The 20,212-nt window shown below is 41.0% G+C and overlaps 1 pseudogene; it reads right to left on the minus strand.

Annotated features, from left to right (window-relative positions):
* Window positions 1-480: 480 nt before the first annotated feature.
* LOC122026790 lies at window positions 481-2,470 on the minus strand (annotated as a pseudogene).
* Between the last annotated feature and the right edge of the window lie 17,742 nt (window positions 2,471-20,212).

Genomic DNA, 20,212 nt, shown 5'->3' on the forward strand with positions numbered 1-20,212 from the left:
GCATCCCATTCATGTTTCAGCAGAAGAAAAACAACATTAAATTCTTTAAGGATAAATACATTGGCTGTAAAGTATAAAGAAAGATTATTCTAGAAAATTAGGATAAGGACAAGCCATGGCAACAAACTGATACATGCAAATGATTAGACCACACAATCAAATCTATACTAATTGATGCATAATAATCAGGATTAAGTTCTAAACTAACACTATTGAAGAGGTGAAATTACTCAAAAGATCTTTTTTATATTATCCGCCATTGCCATCTATCTATCTTACAAGTCGTGCAAAGATTAAGATTACATCATAGGAAGAAGAAACTTATCCTCGACCCATTTACTAGAAAGAACATAAAAGCATGTCAGATTATTTAAAAATTCATGTAGCACATAGAATTCAAGGAAAAAGACATTTATTGCATTCAATTGATAAGACAACTAGACAGTTAAGGTAACTAAAAGAATATATTGCAATCCATATTCAAAACAAAGAGTTCAGAATACACATATTCTGGAGTATTCCAAGCAGCCCAGGAATGTTGGCAGCTTGCAACGGTCTTGGCTTCGCCACCTACCAGAAGAATAATTTAAAAAAATCATGGAAGACAATAAATCTAAAAAATAGCATTGTTCAGTTCCATGCATTAATTTATTAGCTTGCAATGATTGTAACATTTCATAGTTAAGGAATCAACAGCGCATGGAGTTGTGAAAATTCTCAACCAAACAAAATGAGATTAATTGTTGTTTATGCACATGGTATTTTGAAAGTAGAGTTGATCAAACAAGACAAATTAGTGAGTAGGACAGGGATGGACACTATTAATGCAGTGTTGTTGTTATATCATGGCATGGGAGCAAATCCTAGACCCTATACATTAGAACATTTAGAATCATAGAAGATTGGTCACAACTAAGTCTCTCCTACCATCCTCACCATTAACAAAAGTAACCATTACAATCAAATCTCTACTTTCTTTTTATGGCAATGAATCCACGAGAGCAAAAAAATGAAAGAATAAGAGAAAGATTGTATTTCTTATAAGATACAATGAATGATGAGTTCTGAGGATAAAATCAATTATTCTGTGGGGGGCTTAAAGTGACAAATAAATGCTCGTCTTTTTTTTGCACATCCACATAATCAAATCACAATACAATCCACCGCCCCTTGCTTCTTCCACAATACTTTCATATATATATAAATTAAACCATTTTGTAACTTACATCGATTTCTGAGGTTGGCATCTTTGCAATACATCCCCTACAACATTCCAACTCATAAAAATGACACTTGGTAGCTAGACAAAATGACTTGAAACAGTCTAAATTTTTCATTCATATATGTACATTATATCGCGCTTTGTAGTTGCTGATCAATTATGATGATAGATCGTCACCATTTATATTACGAGATAAATTAAAGAACTTGACGATTTATATTATTTGACAACCCAACCATTTTTCTTCTTAATCTTGGTAGTTCAATCACCTTTAACTACGTCCCTAAAGAAATTAAAGGAACAAAATTAGCCAGGGAAAATTAGAGAGCACTAAGCTACCGAACAAGTACTCCAACTTCCAAATATATGTGCAAAATGGACTGAGATTATCTTCATGTCATAAAGAGGGAACAAGAATTAACCTGTGCTGATGCTCCACCAAGCTCAAGTATCCCAGTCGTGTTCTCAGGATCACTTCCCAAACTTCCTAGTGCATAATTTGCAGCAACCCAAGCATACACACCTTCATCAGAACCTGTGACCATAACATTGACCATAAATTCATGAAGATTTTTAATAGAATTAAATAAAACAACCAGATACAGAGTAAAACAATGTATGTTTATCCGATACCAAGAAGGGTAACCAATATCTAACAAACCAAAAACTAAAAACTTATTGATTTCTCCATACAGTAGCTACGAGGGGATATGACAGTATTCACAGAGAGAAATAATTTACAAACCCGGTATCACAGTTGCCCAATCGTCTTTGAATTAAAAGCCTGACAATCTCAGGACCCTCCTGCAAGACTCCAAAATTCTTTCCCTCAGTCCCACTTCGACCATTCTCAAGCCCGCTGTTGCCATTAGCCTAACTTCCGTGACCTTGTGCCAGTCGTTCGGCACTTTCTCCTTAGCGAACTCCAACAGCTCCACCAAGGACTCCTCGGAGAGCTCCGGGTCCCCTAAGTAAGATGACAGCCTGGGCGTCTTCCGCATCACCGCCATCGACTTCAAATCGAGCAAAGGAAAGCCACCCATGATTCCCTTAGAGGAGAATATGTGGATCCGGGTGCCAGAGCTCCCGCCGTCGATAGCAATCCCAAATCGAGCAGAAGTCGAGTTGCGGGAGGAGACGACGATGTAAAGGAGAAGAAAGGCGAGAGATAAGAAAGAAACAGAGATCCAAATGCATCGTCGGTAGGGATTATGGGTGGATGATGGACTCCTGGATATGAACGGGAAGAAACGGAAATAAAGGGAAAATTAGCTCAGGCACTTCTGCAACGTCTTCTTCGCAGCCCTCATGCAGCCCCCGAACAAGTACTCCAACTTCCCAATCTTCGACGAAGGAATCAGATCTATGGGCGACGACGAGCTGATTATTGGGCTGCGCGAGTAATCCAGCTTTGCCCTGCAGGGAAGTGTCGCCCTCACGGTCAATGACGACTGGGAGGAGGATTTGTAGAAGTAGTGATTATTGGGCAGCGCAGCTTGGAAAGGAATGGAGAAGGGGCGACGGGTTTAGGGCTTGGAGAGGAAAGGAGAAGGGGCGGTGGGTTTAGGGCTTGGAGAGGAAAGGAGAAAGAAAAATGTGAAGTAGATGAAGAGATCGTAAAGGGGGGGAATGCGGCGGTAAAAAATGGCGAAGGGGAAAAATGGCGAAGGGAAAAAATAATGGTATTCAACAACACTTAATAGACAACGGTTTTCAAAAACTGTTGTCGTAATCCCAAAAAATAGCGTACATAGACAACAATTTTCAAAAACTGTTGTCATAGCCTTTAAAAACTGTTGTCGTAGCCCTAAAAAAGCATAAATAAACAACGGTTTTTAAAAACCATTGTCGTAAGCTAAAAAAACTGCTAAAAGACAACAGTTTTTGTTAAAACCGTTGTTAAAAGGCAAAAAGACAACGATTTGGCATAAAACCGTTGTCGTTTGAGTGTTGTTGAATGGGGATTTTCTTGTAGTGATTGCTAAAGATCCGACCGGGAGTTGGCCTACTAAGAGCACCAGGACTAAATATGTAGACCGAATTGAGAAAACCTGACTAGTTGGAGCAGGTCAGACATTACTCAGGTTGTACATCATGTCTCAGATCTGGGATCCTGATTTGTAAGCACCTGACTGGGAATCCTGCGACTGATGACATCAGGCGGCCCCACTTCTTCTTTCCCCAACTACTGACTGCCACGTTCCCCTGACTTATGACTGTCATATCCCCTTGACTTCTGACTGCCACGTCCCCTTGAATTTTGACAGTCACATCTCCTTGCAACTTCTGAATGTCACATCCCCTTGACTTCTGACTGTCTGACCTTATTGGGCCCTCCTATTATGCAACGTATCACAAGCCTCCCAATGAAGTCTAGTCGAAGGAGGCTCAGGTCCGATTGACTAGACCTAGACCCTGGTTTCATTTACTTCGCCATTATGACTCTAAATACTGCTCCTTTTCCCAGATCCTTGGTTGTGTAACCTGTTTAATTGCTCAATCAACCTAGGAGGAAGGGTCACTTTAACTTCTGCATAAGTGGTCTTCTCTTTCCCTCTTCTTTAAAAGGAGACTAATCCCCAGCCATAGAGCCCTTTGTAGGGAAATGGGAAAACTTTGGCTAATTGCTAAATCACGAGCTCGGGCTGAAGTAGCACTGAAACAGAAAACATATTCAGACTTGGAGAGCCAAGCCTAATTCCTGATCTATTTGAAAGAGAAACACGCATCTTTCATATCCCTTCTTTAAGAAGAAAGTCGGATCAAAGATGAAATCATTGCTCAACAACGTCACATTATTCAGTCAACTAAGGCTGAGTTGATACAGGCTCAAATCCATCTGGAGCAAGCAGGTTAAGTGGAACACTTTTGCTCGAAGTGATGGCTAGCTGCTAATACTGGAAGAGAACTCTGATCGCTTAGATGTCCTATATGCCTTTACAGATACAAAAATGAGCTTTTGAGGGATGCCCCCTGTATTTTATTAAATAAATACAAATCTGATTGGGTTTCGGTCTTTATTCATGTTTCTTTCTTCCTTTCCCTCCTGACACTTTCTTACTTTATGCAAACCCTAAGGGGTACTTAGTGAAGGCTCTATTTGCTGATAACCCGCTCGGGGGTGAGAGTGTAGAAAGCTGACCCATGAGTCGTTAAGTGTGAGAATATACTCGCTTATAATTTGCACTGGGGTGAGAGCCTGGAATCACGATCAAGAGATTGTTGGGTCGTGAGAGCATGCTCACTTATAACTCACGATGGGGCGAGAGTCTGAAGCCCAATCAAGATATCGTTGGTCGTGAGAGCATGCTCACTTATAACTCGCGCTGGGGCAAGAGTTTGGAGCTCGACCAAGAGGTTGTTGGTCGTGAGAGCATGCTCACTTGTAACTCACATTGGGGTGAGAGTCTGGAGCCCAATCGAGAGGCCGTTATAACTCATGTTGGGGCGAGAGTTTGGAGCCCGACCGAGAGGTCGTTGGTCGTGAGAGCATGCTCACTTATAACTCGCGCTGGGTAGAGAGTTTGGAGCTCGACCGAGAGGTTGTTGGGTCGTGAGAGCATGCTCACTTATAACTCGTGATGGGGCGAGAGTCTGAAGCCCAACCGAGAGGTCATTGGTCATAAGAGCATGCTCACTTATAACTCGCGCTGGGGCGAGAGTTTGGAGCCCGATCAAGAAGTCGTTGGTCATAAGAGCATACTCACTTATAACTCACACTGGGGTGAGAGTCTAGAGCCTGACCGAGAGGTCGTTGGTCGTGAGAGCATGTTCACTTATAACTCGCACTAGGACAAAAGTCTAAAGCCCGACCGAGAGGTCGTTGGTCATGAGAGCATGCTCACTTATAACTCGCACTGGGGTGAGAGTTTGGAGCTCGACCAAGAGGTTGTTGGTCGTGAGAGCATGCTCACTTATAACTCGCGCTGAGGCGAGAGTCTGGAACCCGGCCAAGAGGTCATTGGTCATGAGAGCATGTTCACTTATAACTCTTGCTGGGGCGAGAGTCTGGAGCCCGACAGAGAGGTCATTGATCATGAGAGCATGCTCACTTATAACTCGCCCTAGGGCGAGAGTCTAGAGCCCGACCTAGAGGTCGTTGGTCGTGAGAGCATGCTCACTTATAACTCGTACTAGGGTGAGAGTCTGGAGCCCAACCGAGAGGTCGCTGGGCGTGAGAGCATGCTCACTTATAACTCGCACTGGGGCGAGAGTCTGGAGCTTGACTGAGAGGTCATTGGTCGTGAGAGCATGCTCACTTATAACTAACGTTGGGGCGAAAGTCTGGCGAGAGGTCGTTTGGTAGCCATACTATGAATTAACCTGGCAACCCGACCAGGAATGTGGCTTGAAGGAGTTGTGCTCGTGGACTTAGCCTAATGCACCTGCAATCACAAAGTGCATTATATAAGGTGTTAGTAAAATTTGAATCTTACTCTAATTCCGAGGATGGGTAGAGGCCTTAAATTTTGATCAACGCTTCCCATCATCTCTTGCTTCATTTCCCAAGGCAACCGCATGGAATTTTCGATCCTTGAGGCATGGCCTTCGTGAGGTAGGGTGCCACTATTTACATATCACCTCCATGATTTCCCTATCTTTTCCATCATAATTGCCCTTTCATAGAGAGCTGACACGTGCCCCTTGAACTTTCCTTGCTATGATGTCTGACACACTTTCTGCACACGACCCCAGGGCGCCTCTGTCTCTTAATCCGATGGTCATCGTGTGCTCCGCCATTTCTATTGTCCAGTTCGAATCCTAATACTCCTTAAGGGTTTTAGTTTAAAAACCCTAAAGACCTCTAACCATGGCTCATCGACGCTTTGTCTTCCTCCGACCTTCCTTCCTTTGCTTATTTCTGCTTGCACATCTTTCCTTTCGTGTAAGTACTTCTCCTTCTTCATCCTTTGTACCTTCATTTGTTGATTAGATAATGGTCAGAGAGACAGTGGTGCCCTGGTACACATACTTTCACTCATATTTGGACAAGAGCAACCTCAAGGCTATACGATCCAGCTTACAGCTTTCCGAAGCATATCAGCTATGCCTCCCCGAACCCGATGACCATCCATATCCTCCTCCTAATGGATTCGTGACCTTTTTCAAAGACCAGCTTCTTTGTGGTCTTTGATTTCCTTTTCCTCCGTTCTTCTCCTCCCTCAGTCAGTATTTTGGTATTCCTTTGTCCCAATTTGCTCCTAATGCCTTTCGCGCTATGTGTAGAATGGTAATCTTGTGTCGTCTATATGAGATCCCTTTGACTCCTCAACTCTTTCACCATTTATATTCTCTTAAGCATTCAGAACCGAGCGTCTTCATGGTATAATCCAAGACTGGTATAGATTTTTTGAAGGCATGTCTTCTTCAAATAAAGGCTAGAAGTCTCAATTTTTCTATGTCCAATTGCCTGAAGCTGTGACCTGGCCTGTTGAATGGCACCTTCATCTTCCTTCTCCCTTTGAGTTGCAAGATCATCAACACCAACCTGCTTGTGTGACCGCCTCTGAAAAATTTGAAGGAGTGCAACTGCGGCTCCCTTCTTTACTATGGGAGAGCGTATTGTATACTTTTGAGCTAAGCCCCATCCAGACACCTTTGAGCACACCTTTTGGTAAGATTACTTGACTCTCCTTGTACATCTCCGCTAACTAAGGTATTCTTTTTTGCCTGCAGAAGTCATCATGTTTCGAGCCTTCGCTCTTAATTCTTCCGTGATGCCCAGCGCCATCCTACAGAAGCGAGGTTGAGAGATCATGGTAGGCCAGGAGGTTCCTCAGGCCAGCGCCTCAGTAGAGGCTTCTTATCAACAGTCTAGGGACCTTGAGGTTCTTGGAACTGAATCCCTCCCCACCGAGGCAGCTGCTAGCATGAGGGCTCCCTCTCCAGCTCCGAAGCAGCATTTACGCCTTCGGCACAAAAGGCGACGCATTACCCCATCAGTCCAGTCTTCACCTCAGAGGCTACTTGCGTCCCGGGCATCCTCCAAAGTCAAAACCCCTGCCTGGGCAAACACTCCCTTTACAACAGAGGTTGCGACCTCTTCTCCTATTCAAGTCTCCGTCCCGGAGGAGAGCATCTTCCAAGTGGAAGACCAACCTCGGGCTTCTACGCCTTCCTCTCTGCCATCTTCCAGCCAGCTGCCCACTTTGACTCCTGCTCCTTCTTCTCGTCCTAAGGAGCGCCTCAAGGGTCGGTATGTCTTCACTTCTTCCTTCCAACTGCCATCCCTACAAGTGTTAGGCTCAATTCCTTCCGCCAGCACATCTCCCAACTATGGTCAGGTACAACTCCACAGGACTTTGGCTGATTCATGGAAAAGCATTGCTGACCAGGTTTTAGAATGCCCGCAACTGGACTTGGCCGACCTGTTCTCTCAACGATTGGTGTCGATGAGTTTTATCTATTTCTTTTTCATATCCTTGAAATACTACTAATCCTCCCCTGCTCTCGACTAACCTGTGTCATGGGGCTGAGCATCTCAAGTACGTGGTCAATCTGCATCGGGAGAATGAGTCCTTGAGAGCTCATATTCAAGATATGGCGTCTCTTACGATCGCCAGCCGCATTTTTGACCTGTCAATCACTGACAGCCTGATCCAGTCCCATCTGCAGACGGTGGAGGAGCAGACCTGAACTGCTAAGAGCATGGCTCATGTAGAGTCAGAGAAAGTATAGTCCCTGCAGACTGCCCTGAGGACTAGCGAGTCCAAACTTAAGTCTAAGGGCTTGAGGCGTGCCATCCTAGCTGATTTAGAGGAGAGAGAAATAGAGATAATCACCCTCTCTTCGCTTCTACGAGAGCTCCAAGAGGCTCATAACTCTCTGGAGGGAGACCTGGCGACTAAAATGACAGATCTGTCTATCGCTGATCGGGAGGCTACCCTTCAGAAGTAGTGGGAGTCGATTCAGGTTGTTCTCAAGTCTGTGCGAGATGAACTTTTAGCGGCTAAGATAGAGACCACGGCCACATGCCAAGAGTTAACTAAGGCACGTGCTAAAGCACACAAAGTTAGGAAAGAGCTGAAGGATTATCAGGAAGGCGAGAGCTCTCGCCTAGCAACTTAGAAAACCTCCTACCTAGCCTCCAAAGAGTTTGGGTCAAAGATAGGCCTTGCTGCAGTTGCAAGAGAAAGGCTTGCTCCGGTCAATTCCCCCTAAGAACTTCCTGGACCAGACCCATCTCCTGAACGAGCTTCCTGATAAAGTCTTCCCTTCCTTTGAATAGTTTGTGTTCCATTATCCCTATCTTTATTTTGATTTTGAAGGATGTAAAGCTTTAAGTTTTGCTGCGACCTTAATCCTAAAATTTCTTCAAGAAGTTGTGGACGAGTTACATGAGTGGGCCTACGATCAACGTGAAATGTGGTGTTAAAGTGTCTAAGGGAATCTGTCCAAGGCCTTAAGTCACTTTGGTTTATAGGAGTAGGTAACTTGTCAAGTGTTTGACTCCCTCAAGGATGTCGAGTCAGTCTATAACCTGGGCAAGCCTCGATAAGGATCATTCCTCCTGCTCGTGCACTTTAATCCTTACTGACCGCTCCATCTCCCCGACCTGGTTACTTAGTATAACTACTCGATTGGTAGTAAGCCCCAGTGATTCCCAAGCCCTCTCCCTAGCCCGGGAGAGGCTTGCTGTAGCTTCGCCTATTTTCAATGTCATATAGATTTCCACTTCAATTTTATCACGCGTCCTTTTCTGACAAGACCACTTACGCACCAACTTCCTAGATGATCCGACGGCCAACATTCCTTCCATACCTATGACTGACATCTGCCACCTCATCTGTGGATCACCTGATTGGCGCTAATGTCAAGGCATTCTCCCAAGCATTCCCCCAACCTACCTATTATAAATAATACACTTCTCTCATTCGAACTTCTCGCTAATAGTTGAAGTCCCCTTCTCTTCTCTTCTTCTGTTTGTGCCTTTACCCTTCGGTCTTTTGTTCATGGGTTTGGCCTTTCCATGGATTCTCCCTCATCTAAGTATGCTCCTGGAGTCTCCATATTTAGCGGTGTAGATCTGGATGATCTTCGCTTCGTGTATGAAGCATCTACCACAATGCATATCATCATACCCTCTGAGGTCCATCAACTCTTCCGACCACCTCAGGGCTATATAACCTTTTTTAAAGAACAAGTTGTGGCTGGCCTTCATTTTCTTATCCACCCCTTCTTTACCAATATGAGTCGCTACTTTCGTATTCTTCTTTGTCAACTCACCCTCAACTCCATTCGGATCCTGTGCGAGTTTGTTCTCATCTGTGATCTATGTGATATTCATTCGACTCCTCTCCTATTTCACTGTTTCTTCAACCCCCGGCGCCACAATGAAGGCATTTTCCACTTCCAGGCTCGTACCCAAACCAACTTTTTTACACCCTTACCTCCTTCGGGAACGAGTTGAAAGATAAATACTTCTTTCTTCGCTTCCTTTCTGCTATGGAATGGCCCACTGAATGACATTTCTCTATCCCTTCGATGCCTCCTCTAGGAGACTATCGCTCGGATCTTATTTTTATGGAGGTGTCTTCGCAGCTGGAGGGATGATGCTTTGATCTGAGCATCTTGCTAACTGAAGACATGCTATATTTATTTAGGCTGAGTTTCGTTCCTTCGGAATTGTCGCACTCCATTAGTGAGTATTACCCTCATCCTAACTTGCTCTTGCTTATCGTGCTAACCTTCGATTGTAGCACTCTTTCTCAATCGACACTGACCAGGCCCCTCCCCCTAAGTGCTCTAGAAATAAATCGCCGAGGGCATATAATCTTGAGTAGGCGGAGTCTTCCACATTCTACTTCCATCACTCCTAGGGTGGCTACCACTACTATTTATTGGGCGCCTCCTATATGCTCCATTAGGGCGTATAATCTTGAGTAGGAGCCGCCTCCTGCACGCTCTACTCCAGAGCCTGCTGGGCGGGCTCCTCCTATTCTTTCCACTTGTCACCCCAAGATTCGGGAGGAGGAGCCTAACTCAAACGAACAACCACTTTCGTGTAGACCAAGGCGCAGATCCATTAGACCCGTCCCAGTATCTGAGGCCCATGCTATTGTTGGTCTCTACTCGGAAAACCCAATGGCTCCACTGTACAAAAATTTTGTACGTGATCTGAACCTTTCCTAGCTACCATGTGTTCTTTTAAGTTAAACTTGTATCTCCTGCGGAACTTAACACGTTTGATTCTAGGTTTAACCTATATGTTCTTTTAGGTTTAGATTTGGATCTCCTGCGGAACTTAACATGTTTGATCCAAATCATCTAGGTTATAAATTCAATTAAATATTAGTTTCCAAAATTGGCTTCCAGTACTGCATGGCGAGGCACTTGACCTTCTTGGATATGAGAGCAACCACCACCGACTAGACAAAGCCTTTTAAGGAAAGTTAATATTTAATTTCCTTATATAACTCTAGGTTAACCAAAAGGAACAATCAAATCACAAGGAAAAATGAAAAAGAACACAACATCGAAATTAAATTTGAAAAACGAGAATCGAATGCCTCTTGTATTTGATATTTATACAAAGAAAAATTAACTAGTATGATGCGGAAATTAAATACTAGTTATACCTCTTCCTTGTATGCTAAAAACCTCGAGATCTTCTGCCGTATCCCTCGCCTCCTCTTGGACGTCGTGTGGGCGACGATCCTCCAAGACGAACACCACCCAGAAAGCTTCTCCTCCTTCTCTAGAATTCGGCCACCACCACCACAAAGGAGCAAAAGAGAGCAAAGGGAAGAGAGGGAGAGGGGCCGACCACTTGATGATCTCCAACAACACAATATCAATTGTTATGTTTTTCAAGGCCTCCCCTTCCCCCTTTTTATATTAGTTTCCCAATGGAAAATTATGGAAAGAGTTTTATAAAAAATTAGACTCATTCCTATTTCCCTTTTTTTTTCTTTTTTCTTTCCTTTTAATTAATCAATCCTAGATTGATTTATTAATTAAACAACTATTTGTTGATGTTTAATTATTTGACCGGCCCCTTGCTTGGGCACCAAGCAAGGTGGCCGACCACTTATTAAAAGGGAAAGAAAGAAAAAAATTTTATAAAATTTTAAAAGAAGAAAACTTCTAATAAAAGTTTACAAACTCTTTTTTTTTTTCTAATGTGGATATTAAAAGGAAAGTTTTAAAATTTAAAACATCTCTAATAATATTTATTTTTAAAAGAAAGTTTTATAAATTTTACAACTCTCTTTTAAAACCTTGTGGCCTAATTTAAATTAGGAAAATTTTATAAATTTTTAAAATCCCTCTTTTTACAAATTGTAAATATCTGAGGAAATTTAAAAATTCAAAAACAACCTTCCTAATTTAAATATTGTGGTCGGCCCCCTTGCCCAAGGCAAGGGCTGGCCATTTCTAGAGAATATGTGGTTGGCCATTGCTTGGTCACCAAGCAATGAACCGACCCCTTCTTGGACACCAAGATAGGCTTTTCTTTGGATGGACTTGAGGCTTTATTGAGGCTACAACAGGGACCTAGAGGAGAAATTGGTTTTGGCCTTCGGATGAGCTTGAGTATCCCGTGCTCGCCCCGAGCACACAACTCAAGTTCATCGATAATAACTCATTCCACTAGAGAGTTATTACCGCACTACCGCACCAATCCCAAATTACATTATGGACTCCTTCTTATCATGAGTGTGTTAGTCTCCCTATGTTTAATATTACGAATGTCCACTAATTAAGTGAGTTACTGACAACTCATTTAATTAATATCTAGCTCCAAGAGTAGTACCACTCAACTTTATTGTCATGTTGGAGTAGGTCCACCTGCAGGGTTTAACATGGCAATCCTTATGAGCTCCTCTTGGGGACATTCTCAACCTAGATAACTAGGACACAGATTCCTTCTATAATCAACAACACATACTATAAGTAATATCATTTCCCAACTTATCAGGCATATTGATTTATCGAGCTAAACCTTACCCTTTGATAAGTCAAAGAAATAAATATTAAATATACATGCTTGTTATTATATTAGGATTAAGAGCACACACTTCCACAATAACTAAGGTCTAGTTCTTTTACTAAGTCAGTACAAAAAGAACTTACCTAAATGATCCTACTCAATACACTTAAAGTGTATCAGTGTAATTTATTAGTCAAGATAAACTAATACTTAATTACACTACGTCTATTCTGATGGTTTGTTCCTTTCCATCTTAGTCGTGAGCAACTGTTTATAATTTATAGAGAACTGACAACATGATCTTCTAAGTGTGACTCCATACTCTATGTTATCTACTATATAAATTAATTAAACAATTACATTTAACAAATAAATGTAAACATTTGACCAATGTGATTCTTTATTTCAAAATAAATGTGTACAAAAGCTAAACTTTTAAGTATACACTCCAACAATCTCCCACTTATACTAAAAGTCTAAGCTGCCATATCTGTTGTCATACATCTGATTCTCATCCCCTCCACATGCAGATAAAAAGCTTTCGCCGGAAGGGCCTTAGTGAAAGGATCTGCCAGGTTATCTGCTGATGCTACCTTGGCGACGACAACTTCTCCTCGCTTGACGATGTCTCGTATCAGGTGGTACTTGCGCTTTATATGTTTACTTGCCTTATGGGCTCGTGGTTCCTTCGAGTTTGCAACTGCACCGCTATTATCACAATAAATTGTGATGATTTTGGGCAAACCAGGAATCACATCTAAGTCCATTAGAAAGTTCCTGAGCCATACTGCTTCTTTAGCCGCCTCAGAGGCTGCTACATACTCAGCTTCCATGGTTGAGTCTGAAATGCATTTCTACTTAACACTCCTCCATGCAATGGCTCCACCTCCTAAAGTAAACACATAGCCTGATGTAGACTTACTGTTGTCCCTATCTGATTGGAAATCTGAATCCGTGTAACCCACAGGGAGCAAATCGTCTGCTTGGTAAACTAGCATATAATCTCTAGTCCTTCTCAGGTACTTTAATATATGCTTTACCGTAGTCCAATGTCCTTGTCCAGGGTTACTCTGATATCTTCTAACCATGCCCACAGCAAAACAGATATCAGGTCTCGTACATAGCATTGCATACATTAGTCTTCCTACAGCTTAAGCATAAGGAACTGCTTTCATGTCCTCTATCTCCTTTGATGTCTTCGGAGACATCTCTTTAGATAGAGCTACTCCATGCCTAAAAGGTAAGAAACCTTTCTTGGAATCCTGCATGCTAAAACGAGCAAGGATTGTATCTGTATATGAAGTTTGGGACAGACACAACATTCTTTTCTTGCGATCTCTTATAACTTTGATCCCAAGGATGTGTGCACATTCTCCTAAGTCCTTCATATCAAATTGTTTGGACAACCATACCCTTACGTCCGATAATACCTTGACATTGTTGCCAATTAACAAAGTATCATCTACATATAGTACAAGAAATACCACCACGTTTCCGTTACACTTCTTGTATACACAAGACTCATCCGGACACTAAATAAATCCATATGACTGGATTACTTCATTAAACCGGATGTTCCAAGACCTTGAAGCTTGCTTCAGTCCATAAATGGACCGATTGAGCTTGCACACTAGATGCTCTTTGCCTTTTTCAATGAACCCTTCTGGTTGCTTCATATGGATGTTCTCTTCAAGACTTCCATTAAGGAAAGCTGTCTTGACATCCATTTGTCAAATCTCATAATCCATATGAGTAGCAATGGATAAGAGTATCCGGATAGACTTAAGCATGGCTACCGGTGAAAAGGTCTCCTCATAATCGATTCCCTCTTTCTGAGTGTACCTTTTCGCAACAAGCCTAGCTTTTAAGGTTTCTACCTTCCCGTCTGTCCCTCTTTTCCTTTTGTAGATCCACTTGCATCCAACGGCTTTTACACCATCGGGTGGTTCTACAAGCTCCCAAACCTTATTAGAGTACATAGACTCTATTTCAGAATTCATTGCCTTTTACCAAGATGCTGCATCTATATCTTGGAGTGTTTCGTCATATGTTCGGGGATCAGGTTCATGTTTACTCGGGATCAAGTCCGAAGACTCTCCCAAAAACATGAATCTATCAGGCTGCCTTACAACCCTCCCACTATGACGAGGCACTGTCTGTGGTTGTGTATCATGTGTGACACGTGTTGCAGTATCTTGTGGTACTTCATCTTGTACTGTTGGTATTGAAGTAGACGTGTCCTCTCTAAGTTCTTCTAGAACAATTTTACTACTGGGCTTGTGATCCATTATATAGTCTTCTTCTAAAAACTGGGCATTGGTGCTAACAATGACCTTCTGGTCTTTAGGATTATAAAATAAACCGTCTTTCGTTCCTCTGGGATACCCCACAAACATACGAACTTCTGTACGAGATTCTAACTTATCAGCATCTTGTTTCAGCACATGTGTTGGACTACCCCAAATCCTAATATGTCTTAGACTGGGCTTCCGCCCATTCCATAATTCTGTGGGAGTAGAAGATACTGATTTAGAAGGTACTATGTTCAGAATGTACACTGCCGTTTCCAGAGCGTATCCCCAAAACGAATTTGGTAATTCTGAATAACTCATCATCGATCTAACCATTTCCATAAGAGTCATATTCCTTCGTTCTGCCACACCATTCTGTTGGGGTGTACCAGGTGCAGACAGTTGGGATTGAATCCCAGCCTCTGATAAGTAATTCCTAAACTCTCCTAAGAGGTATTCGCCACCATGATCAGACCGTAGTGTCTTGATACTTTTACCTAGTCGTTTCTCCATATCAGCCTTGTACTCTTTGAACTTATCAAATCACTCAGACTTGCGGCGCATTAGGTAAATGTATCCGTATCTTGAATAATCGTCTATAAAAGAGACAAATATTCAAAACCACCTCTTGCCTGGACAGACATAGGATCACACAAATCAGAATGAACCAATTCTAACACTTCTTTGGCTCTATACCCCTTGGCCTTAAAAGGCCTCTTAGTCATTTTACCTTCCAAGCAAGATTCACAAGTTGGAAAATTTTCCAACTCTAATGAACCCAAGAGTCCATCGTCTATAAGCCTCTGAATCCTACTTAAGTTAATATGACCAAGCCTTAGATGCCAAAGATATGCTTGGTTCATTTTCGAAGGTTCTTTTATCTTATTTGAGTTAGAAGATGTGTTATTAATTTCCATATTATGCTTTGTGGGAGAAATTGGATTTAAAGTATACAAATTGCCAACTAATGCACCAGAACAGATAATGACTTTATTTCTCTTAATAACTACATCGTTACTAAAGGAAACTGAATATCCATCCAAAAACAGTTTAGAAACTGAAATTAAATTCTTTCTAAAACTAGGTACATAAAGATAATTTCTTAAAACCAAATTTCTATTCCTATTAAAAGATAAGTAGACATCTCCCACTGCAACAGCCACCACCTTAGTAGCATTGCCCATGTAGATGGTAATCTCTCCTTCAGATAGTCATCGGGTTTCTTGGAACCCCTGCAAAGAATTGCAGACATGATCAGTGGCTCCCGTATTTATACACCAGGTGCTGGTAGATAACAACGCTAAATATATTTCAACAACTAGAGTATGAGATATACCTTTATTGTTCTGTTTCCTATGAGGACAGTCCGCCTTCCAATGTCCAGTCTGCTTGCAAATAAAGCACTTGCCCTTCGGCTTCTTTATTCCAGCTTTTTATCCTGCACCTTGAGGTTTATTCACCTTCTTTGCTGAGCCATTTTATTTCTTCTTCTTCTTGCCTTTCGGCTTAGAAGTAGAACCATTTTCAGCATAGTGAATTTGAGAATGTTGACGAAACAACCCTTCGGCTGCCTGAAGTTCTATCAGAAGTTCCGCCAATGAATACATCCTTTTATTCATATTATAGTTCAGGCGAAAATGCTCAAAACTTCTGGGCAGCGTTTGGAGGATGATATCGACCTGGGTTTCCCCATCAATTTCCCCTCCAAGAACTTGTATTTCGTTTAAGTAAGCCATCATCTTGAGAATATGATCCCTTACGGGAGTCTCCTCAGTCATGGTGGCTGTCATCAGTTTTCTCATTGCCTCTTGCCTAGCAGCCCGATTCTGATGTCTAAAGAGTTCCTTGAGATTGTTCATTATATCATAGGCTGTTGGTAAGTCCTGATGCTGATGTTGCAATACATTTGACATCGAAGCCAAGATGTAACACCGCGCCATCTCATCAGCTTTTACCCATTTACTATGATACTGAATCTCCTCTGTGGTAGAATCATTGCTAGGTGTTTCTGGGCATTCCTCTGACAGTACAAACTTATAGCCCTCAGCAGTAAGAACAATGTCCAAGTTCCTTTTCCAATCTATGTAGTTAGGGCCAGTAAGTCTGTTCTCTTTTAGTATAATGGCCAGTGGGTTGAAAGTCATCCTAAGAATCACAAATAACTTTTGGTCAGAACTCTAAATTTAGAATAATATTGATTCCTCAAACAATACTATTTTAAATTAACCAACACCTCAAAACACCGTGAATTTTGTATGCCACGATAGTGTGGACGTATACAAATTCAACATTTGTAAAAAGAGGATTTTACCCATTAATTTTATTATCTTGTCAACCTAACTTTTTGACAAATAAAATTAATAGTTGGTTTACTTTGGTCACACGAATAATAGCAGTGACTCCGATGGGGAGGATACTATTAGACGTGCCTAAGTGTGTACCATTACTTGACACTAAGTCCATTAATAAGATTGTGCCCCTTCCGATGGGGAAGATCACACGCTCTTAATTAACTTCCTATAGTCATCCTAAGAATGGAAATTTAATCTAGTGATCCACAAACAAGCTCATCCGATATGGAGGAAGGCACTCAGAGCCAACGCGCAAGCTTGTTGCATCACTTATAAACCAGTAATGGAGATCGTGGAATTTATTTAAAAATAAATCTCTCTCCCACTTAGTTATTTAAAGTGAGGAATTTTGACTATGCTAGCCTACTAAACATGCATACTAACAAGCACACACAGTCACAGCATAAAGAGCAATAAATAGAAAAACTAATTTTCAACTATTATGGCTTTTATCTATTGCTGTCCTCCGTGTGTCGCCAACCCTAGCTGCTGCCACCGGGTCTAGTTGTCGCATCCATCTTGCCCCTTGTTCCGCTGCGTCTCTGGTCCTCAAAAAGGTTCCACGCCTTGCAAGATTCGATCCGCGACATAAATAGAATTTTACATTTTTCGATCCTATATTCCTCGAAGGAATGTACATGTGAACTAGATCGAATATAAAATAAAAATTTACATCCATCGATCCTATATTCCATAAACGGAATGTACATGTAACTAGATCAAAAAATAAAATCCAAATAAAACTAAATACAGCTCCTGCTGTATTTTATAATACAATCATGCACACATAATAAATGCCCTTGACATGTCCAAGGGTCCAATCACACACATAATAACTATAAGCCAAAATAGTTGGATCCTGCATCCACAAAGTTAGCACATCCTACTATTAACCTGCCTAAATTATGTATGACATGTGCATAATTAAACTAATACCAAATACACAGAAGCAAAACCTCGCTCTGATACCACTTGTTGGTCGCTACTCGGAAAACCCAAAGGCTCCACTGTACAAAAATTTTGTACGTGATCTGAACCTTTCCTAGCTACCATGTGTTCTTTTAAGCTAAACATGTATCTCCTGCGGAACTTAACACGTTTGATTCCAGGTTTAACTTATATGTTCTTTTAGGTTTAGATTTGGATCTCCTGCGGAACTTAACACGTTTGATCCAAATCACCTAGGTTATAAATTCAATTAAATATTAGTTTCCAAAATTGGCTTCCAGTACTGCATGGCGAGGCACTTGACCTTCTTGGATATGGGAGCAACCACCACCGACTAGACAAAGCCTTTTAAGAAAAGTTAATATTTAATTTCCTTATATAACTCTAGGTTAACCAAAAGGAACAATCAAATCACAAGGAAAAAAGAAAAAGAACACAACATCGAAATTAAATTCAAAAAACAAGAATTGAATGCCTCTTGTATTTGGTATTTATATAAAGAAAAATTAACTAGTATGATGCGGAAATTAAATACTAGTTATACCTCTTCCTTGTATGCTAAAAACCTCGAGATCTTCTGTCGTATCCCTCGCCTCCTCTTGGACGTCATGTGGGCGACGATCCTCCAAGACGAACACCACCCGGAAAGCTTCTCCTCCTGCTCTAGAATTTGGCCACCACCACCACAAAGGAGCAAAATAGAGCAAAGAGAAGAGAGGGAGAGGGGTCGGCCACTTGATGGTCTCCAACAACACAATATCAATTGTTATATTTTTCAAGGCCTCCGCTTCCCCCCTTTTTATATTAGTTTCCCAACGGAAAATTATGGAAAGAGTTTTATAAAAAATTAGACTCATTCCTATTTCCTTTTTTTTTTCTTTTTTCTTTCCTTTTAATTAATCAATCCTAGATTGATTTATTAATTAAACAACTATTTATTGATGTTTAATTATTTGACCGGCCCCTTGCTTGGGCACCAAGCAAGGTGGCCGACCACTTATTAAAAGGGAAAGAAAGAAAAAAAATTTATAAAATTTTAAAAGAAGAAAACTTCTAATAAAATTTTACAAACTCTCTCTTTTTTTCTAATGTAGATATTAAAAGGAAAGTTTTAAAATTTAAAACCAAGTTTTAAAATTTAAAACATCTCTAATAATATTTATTTTTAAAAGAAAGTTTTATAAATTTTACAACTCTCTTTTAAAACCTTGTGGCCTAATTTAAATTAGGAAAATTTAATAAATTTTTAAAATCTCTCTTTTACAAATTGTAAATATCTGAGGAAATTTAAAAATTCAAAAACAACATTCGTAATTTAAATATTGCGGCCGGGCCCCTTGCCCAAGGCATGGGCCGACCATTTCTAGAGAATATGTGGTCGGCCATTGCTTGGCCACCAAGCAATGAACCGGCCCCTTCTTGGACACCAAGATAGGCTTTTCTTTGGATGGACTTGAGGCTTTATTGAGGCTACAACAGGGACCTAGAGGAGAAATTGATTTTGGCCTTCCGATGAGCTTGAGTATCCCGTGCTCGCCCCGAACACACAACTCAAGTTCATCGATAATAACTCATTCCACTAGAGAGTTATTACCGCACTACCGCACCAATCCTAAATTACATTATGGGCTCCTTCTTATCATGAGTGTGTTAGTCTCCCTGTGTTTAAGATTACGAATGTCCACTAATTAAGTGAGTTACTGACAACTCATTTAATTAATATCTAGCTCCAAGAGTAGTACCACTCAACTTTATTGTCATGTTGGAGTAGGTCCACCTGCAGGGTTTAACATGACAATCCTTATGAGCTCCTCTTGGGGACATTCTCAACCTAGATAACTAGGACACAGATTCCTTCTATAATCAACAACACATACTATAAGTAATATCATTTCCCAACTTATCAGACATATTGATTTATCGAGCTAAACCTCACCCTTTGATAAGTCAAAGAAATAAATATTAAATATACATGCTTGTTATTATATTAGGATTAAGAGCACACACTTCCACAATAACTAAGGTCTAGTTCTTTTACTAAGTCAGTACAAAAAGAACTTACCTAAACGATCCTACTCAATACACTTAAAGTGTATCAGTGTAATTTATTAGTCAAGATAAACTAATACTTAATTACACTACGTCTATTCTGATGGTTTGTTCCTTTCCATCTTAGTCGTGAGCAACTGTTTATAATTTATAGAGAACCGACAACATGATCTTCTAAGTGTGACTCCACACTCCATGTTATCTACTATATAAATTAATTGAACAATTACATTTAATAAATAAATGTAAATATTTGACCAATGTGATTCTTTATTTCAAAATAAATGTGTACAAAAGCTAAACTTTTAAGTATACACTCCAACAGCTATGACTTCATCATCCCAGCCAGCTCTGGCTTCCGTTCTTGATCCAAAACTCCCAATTATTTCTCTAGAAGTCCGAACCGTAGCTGATCGAG

This window comes from Zingiber officinale, chromosome 10A (assembly GCF_018446385.1).
Source record: "Zingiber officinale cultivar Zhangliang chromosome 10A, Zo_v1.1, whole genome shotgun sequence".
Lineage (NCBI taxonomy): Eukaryota > Viridiplantae > Streptophyta > Magnoliopsida > Zingiberales > Zingiberaceae > Zingiber > Zingiber officinale.